Source organism: Equus quagga, unplaced genomic scaffold (genome assembly GCF_021613505.1).
Source record: "Equus quagga isolate Etosha38 unplaced genomic scaffold, UCLA_HA_Equagga_1.0 199069_RagTag, whole genome shotgun sequence".
In the NCBI taxonomy this organism is placed as follows: Eukaryota; Metazoa; Chordata; class Mammalia; order Perissodactyla; family Equidae; genus Equus; species Equus quagga.
Window position 1 is genome coordinate 3,979 of NW_025798325.1, and position 6,374 is coordinate 10,352.

The following is a 6,374-nucleotide window of genomic DNA, read 5'->3' on the forward strand; positions in this document are numbered from 1 at the left end:
GGTCAGACTTGAGCGGGGCCTTTCATTAAGAATCATTTGGGCTTAAAGGGAAAGAAGAAGAAGGGCATTTCTGATAAACTGCAAAGTCGTGCTGCCAGAATAAATATGCTTGCATTCCCATTGAGGACGATGGTGAAGTGAGTTTCCATGGGGTAGGCAAATGCCATATTCATGGGGACCTTTGCAGCATTGCGTCATATCCAAGACAATATAGGCTTCAGTGGATTTTAGAACAGAGATGACATTTTTTCTCTTAAGTAATATTTAAGGACTATATTTCTGTAGTAAAAGTGTAACAGAATGGCTTATATAATGAAGAAACTAATATTAAAGAGTCTACTTCCATTATAATGGTGGCCCAGGAGGGGAATAACTCTGCCTGAGGCAATAACGTCTTAAGTTCAATTATAAGGCACTTATAAATGAAACTGTATGAACAGACAGCTGGGTATTCCACCATGCACTTGCAGGGGACCCTGCTTGCAATGGGCTGCACTAACATGTTAATTTGGCCCATGCAGTAGTATCTAGCCTTGATTTGATCATTGTATAAATAACAGTGCTGCATCAAAGTATGTAGGCAGTAAGCATTTATCAAATGAGTCAAAATTTGATTAATAAGGGAGACATCCTTTTTAGACTCTAAACTATTTTGTGGTTAATAAGACAGATATTCCCTTTAGACTTTTAACTAATTTATCAACTACACTTGTATTCAATGAGAATTAAGAAATATTTTCTTTTGTGGGTTAGGGCTAGATGATGTTACAGGTTTTAAAATACTTACTGCGGCACTGACTGGTCCTTTTTCATGACCTGCAGAATCAGGCTGTTCCACATACAGGGTATAAAAATTGGGTCTAGGGATGAAATTGAAACAGAGAAAGACATCAGTTTGAAATAAACGTACAGGTTGGATTGGGGATTTTGTAGATCTAGAACTTTGTAGCTGTTTCCTTCTCTCTTTCTCTGGTCTCCATCTCTTCATCTGGGTCCAGTGGTTCCACTTGGCCCCAGTGGGGATTGCCTCCTGATGGGGATTAAATACGACATTCTGGGATGTGAGCATTGGTCTGACTCAGTAATGAAAATATGTCTTGTTCTTACTGGTAAGGCTTCTCTTGATGTGCCTCAGCACTTCATATTTCTGGGTTTCTGACTTTTTGCTGATTCTGTTCTGCCCCTCCTTTAAATTTCCTTTAAATGTTTGGTTTCAGATGCACTGTTGACCTGGCACTCTCTTTCAGGATGCCCTGACCCAGCCTGTTGCCATGGCCTTGCCCTGGCACCCCTGGCTCCTTGAGTCAGTCCTCATGACTGACTGTCAGATCCACCTCAGTCCTGCTCCCAGTCCATATCTTGTGGCGGTAGTTGCCTCTGCTCTCCGGTACTTGCTCTGTCTCCCTTGTCCCATCATGTCAACCACACTCTCAAGAGCAAAAAGTCAACTGCTCTCAGAAATAATTCTTGAACATTGCCCATTAAAAAGAAATGCCAAGTTTTTTTCAAAAATGGTCATTTAAAGTAAAGAAATAATTTTATTTTACACCTGCAAATATCCCACTGTGCCAGCACTTCTCTGACACTAGATATTACCTTTCAGCTTTGGGCAGGTCCAGCCAGGTTAGCAATGTAGAGATTCTCTCTTCATATGGGACACTTCTGAGAAGAGCAAACAATTTTAAAAAACCAATCAAATCAAGAATAATTCCATTATATGCCTGCTGAGGAAGGCAGGTTGATATTTTCAGATATTCATTTTGTGTTCATATGTGAACAAAATACTGAAATGGATTCAGTATGACTCAAAGGAGTCCCTGTTTTCCCTACTTTATATATAGAGACCCACTTGCTTCACATAAATTAATCTATGTTATTTTCTTTCCTTCTCATCCTTCCCTCCATTTTCCCCCAACTAAAATAAGAGGCCATTAATTATTATCCATTCCTTCGATTTGTTTATTTTTATTCATTTCATTCATTTTTGCATTTAAGCATGTTGAGCATGTATTGCCAGAAATTATTTTCAAAGGTGATAAAAAAGAGAGAGACTAGAGCAGAGAAACGGGCACTGAGAAAGGGGGGGTTGAATTTGAGATCTTAGTGTGATCAGGCTAAGACAACGTTTAGAAGGTAATTTTGAGCAATGGCTTGAAGGAGGGGTGGCGGTGGGCTGTGGATGGATACCTGGAGTGAGAGGGTGCAGCCCGCACAAAGGCCCTACAGCAGAAGGGAGCCTGGAGTGTTGAGGCCACCAAGGAGGTCAGCGTGGCTGGAGCAGAGTGAGCACCGGGAGGAGGAGTGGGAGAGGAGGTCTGACAGGCAGGGGCACAGTCGGGGTCAGACCACAAAGGGCCTTGTGGGCTTTTACTGTGAGTGAAACAAGGCCATTGAAGTTTCAGTGCCAAAGAATGTCATAGCTGGAGTTGTTCTTTTAATTAATCATCTGGCTGGTAGATTGAGAATTGTTTATAGCGGACGAGAACAGAAGCAGGGAGTCGTGTAAAGAGGCGACACCAGGAAGACAGGCAAAACATGATGACACCCCAAACCAGAGTGTTAATGCTGGAGGTAACAGAAAGTTCTCAGGCTGCACATATGTTGAATTAGAGCCACAAGCATTTACTGTCAGACTGGATGAGGGATACAAGAGTGAGGAACCAATAACGACTACAAGATTTTTGGTCCCCAAACTGGAAGAATAGAATTACCACGAAGATTAAGACAGAAAAAAATCCTAATCATTCCTGCGTAGACAGGGAAATATCTACAAGTGCTTTGCTACCTGTTGTAAACCATATATAAGGAAGGAAAGGAGCCATTTATAGCCACGTCTGATCCTGGCCAAAAGTAGGTGCCAGCTTTTAAGCCTTGATTCATTGCTGTCAGCCAGACCTACAGGAAGAGAAAATTTAAGATAAATGGAAGTCAAGAGAGTAATCAGTAAGTTTGGGTAGACATGGTCCCACTTATTAGAAACTGGACAATATTAACAGTTGCAAAATATATTTAGTTATTAAAATTTATTTAAATTATTGAAAGTTTGTCTTTGCAGCAGTTAAAAACTATAATTATCCAGAGATCCACCTCAAAAATCAAAACTGTAGTAAGGTAGTAAGAAAGAAGATAATTTTTTCAAACTGGTAAAATTGTACAGTTTCTCTTTCCCTTCTAAAGAAGGAGGAAAAGTATTAACAGATAATCTTTCTGAGTAACTTCCAGATTAATATGTTTATAATACAACGTCCAAGTTTTATGAGAAGGTTGTTTAGGTGAACTAAATGTTTAAAATGAACTATAAATGTTTAAAAGATTTAAATTATAATTATAAATAGTGGTGACACGCTTTCCCACCCACAGCCCTTAGAAATTAGAAAGATAATGTAAAACTCAAAGTGGAGAGAGAAGAGTGATCTGCTGTCACATTGGAAAATGGAAGTTACTTTGGTGCCACATGTAGAAGGCTACATACTGGTTGTCCATGCCACCAAGCTGGATCAAATGTCCCCTTTGAAAAAATTGAAAAGCTCTTGTTGAGGTTTACGTCATACATATTATTGTCAATGATGCCATGTGATTCCGGATATAAGCCCTAAAAAGATCATTTCAAAACAAGATTTAAGATAAAATATTAATAAAGCACCTATTTAAATTGAAACATAAGATCTATAACTCATATCTTGGAAGGACGTTATGTATCTTTCAATATAAAACTCCTGGATCTGAACCAAATATACATATATATATATATATGGTTTATAGCAGAAAATGAACAATATTAGGCAGATGGTTTGTGTTGGTGGTGTTAATATAACTCTCGTGTGATTAAGAATTATTTGTGAATTAAAGTTTCCCACATTACAATAATGATTAGCCACTGGTTATGTTGGCAATAATAGCAAGAAATTTACTACATAGAAGCTCTTAAGTATCAAATATCCTGGCTAAATGGCTTCAAGTGTGTTCCAGCACTTTAAAAGGGAGGCTGCCAAGACTCCATCTCCACCCTCCCATCCACTCATCCCTCAATCCAATCATTCCTTCAATCCAATCACAAACATTCACTCAATCATTCCACATATTCTCTATGCCTATGATATCTCATGCAGTGGTAACTACTTTTAAATGGATTTCAGGGTTATTATTTCAGAACATTAGTATATATATTAATACGAATACATCTACTTTCATACAGTAAATGAATAGCACTCACATAATCCCTTATTTATATATACATACACGTGCATATGTATTATGTATGCATATTGTCATACGGATGTATGTATACAGTAGATCTTTGTTATCGGCTGCAGTGATGTTCTATAAGGTTGCTGCCAACGCTAAACAGCGGACATGGAAGCATTGCTCCAAGGGAGAACACAGGGCTGGGCTTCTGCGAGCCTCTGGTCACATTTCTGCGTACTGATCAATACACAACCTTGTTTTACGAGTATTTCTGTTTAAAGGTCCCTTATTTAGGAGACATTGTTGGTTCACAATGACTCAGGCCTGAATGGAGCTTATCTAATGCACGCGTTTCCTCTGTACGCACATCACAGCCTCCTGCTCACAGGAACACTGGACAGCACGTCAGCGCTATGCTAGAGGGCCGTTTTAAAGAGCAAAACCACCAATAAAACGAACATGTGAGAAACATGGCACTAAACAGACAACACCCTATGAAAGCAACATTTGTTTACAGTGTGAGAGCTAAAGCAAGAAGGCAGAGTGTCACCTTATTAGACCCCAGCTGGGAACATACGAGCTGGGCAACTCGAATTTTTTGCTGCTCTGTGAATGTCCACAAATGACTATGAATAGGTCGTAAGTATTGATTTTGGGGTTACAAATGAATTTTAACAAGTTGGTAAATCTGCAAATATATAATCTGCAAATATGTACATATATTTGTGTGTATATATGTGTATATATATATATACACACATATACATACACACATACATACATATAATATACATACACATATATACATCTATACATACATATTTACTAGGGTTAAAATTTCAATAAGTTATAGTTACTGCTTGACAGTAATGAAAGACTAAATGCAAAGTGGTAAAGACTCAATAAAGGCCTTGGCAGAGGCTTCCTTAAGTTGTGTTCTAAATCTATGTGTTAACAAAATTTTCCTTTGAGTTCATTTCGATTGTTTCACTTTTGTCATTTTCTACATCAAGGAGAATTTACTTGCTTTATCTAAAGAGACATAAGCAGCATCAATTCATTGGTGAAACAGAATCCTTTATCAAGTTACATAGAACAAAAAGACTAAGAAAGGAAGAAATTCCCCACATCAAAGAGGCTGTCCTCATGCATAGCCTGCCCTTCCCAGCAGACTTTCAAATGAGTGGAGGCAAATCAAAAGATCAGAGGAAAATGGTATTTGTCACATCCAAGAGGCCACCTGGCCTCGCACACAGTGCATTAGCCTAACGCTGGGACACTCCCTCATCGTTAACTCCACACAGACCTGGATCGGCCTCACACCGACACGCTCCTGCCCAGCCCGAACTGTCACCACATGCACTTGTGAATGTGAGCCTGGGGCATGGCCGTGGCTGCCTGGGCACCTCTGGTGGGGTCAGTCGCCTGCCTGGGCCTCAGTCTTCCGCTGGGTCAAGCACTTACCGTGACAATGGTATAGTGATTAGGGAAGGTTTTGGTTGGATAGACAGGTCTCAGGTATTTTGAATGAATTCCACATGTTTCTGCAACAAAGTAGAGTGGGAAATTAAGGGGTTACTTCCTCAGAAGTTTGTCAGATAACTAAAAATCTGAACGGGAAAGTTTCCCAGAGAAATAGAAATCTACCGAATGGATTGAAGATGGAAAGAGGTGGAAATTCTGGCACCTAGAACTCCTCCATTCCAAGGAATGTGAGTTTTTAGGGGCGGAATGAGCTAAATCACAAGAACACACTGACATTTCCACTGCAGCAGTGAAATACGAGACATTTCTCACTCCAAAATCATGTTAACTCTAATTCTGAAAGAAGCTTCACCATTATAGATTAGATCCACATTTAAAAAAAAAACGGAAAATGATTGTTGTTCAGAAAAGGACACACTGTGCAGCTTGACATAATGAATGTCTTCTCAAACAGGCTTGGAGCTGGTCTCCTTCCCAGTCTCTACTTCAGTGTTCCCAATATGATCCAGGAATTTCCTCCTTCAGAATCTTCTTGGCCCCATATCAAGTCTACTAAACAGGACTATGCTGGGGTTGGGGGTGGAGGTGGGTGGAAGGTGGAAGAAAGGGAGCTCATGTCTAACGACATGTCTAACAAGCACCCCAAGTGGTTCTGATGCACTTCAGGATTTGTGGCCTGCTCTAGGGCTTGAATCATAGGTAAA

General features: G+C 39.7%; 1 long non-coding RNA gene across 1 annotated transcript; it reads right to left on the minus strand.

The window, feature by feature from the left end:
• Nucleotides 1-783: 783 nt before the first annotated feature.
• On the minus strand, nt 784-5,962 carry LOC124233367 (uncharacterized). The gene is made up of 5 exons (XR_006887040.1): nt 5,650-5,962; nt 3,473-3,592; nt 2,786-2,895; nt 1,597-1,662; nt 784-860 (listed from the first exon to the last, which is right to left on the minus strand). It is a non-coding gene; the product is annotated as an uncharacterized LOC124233367 (long non-coding RNA).
• Between the last annotated feature and the right edge of the window lie 412 nt (nt 5,963-6,374).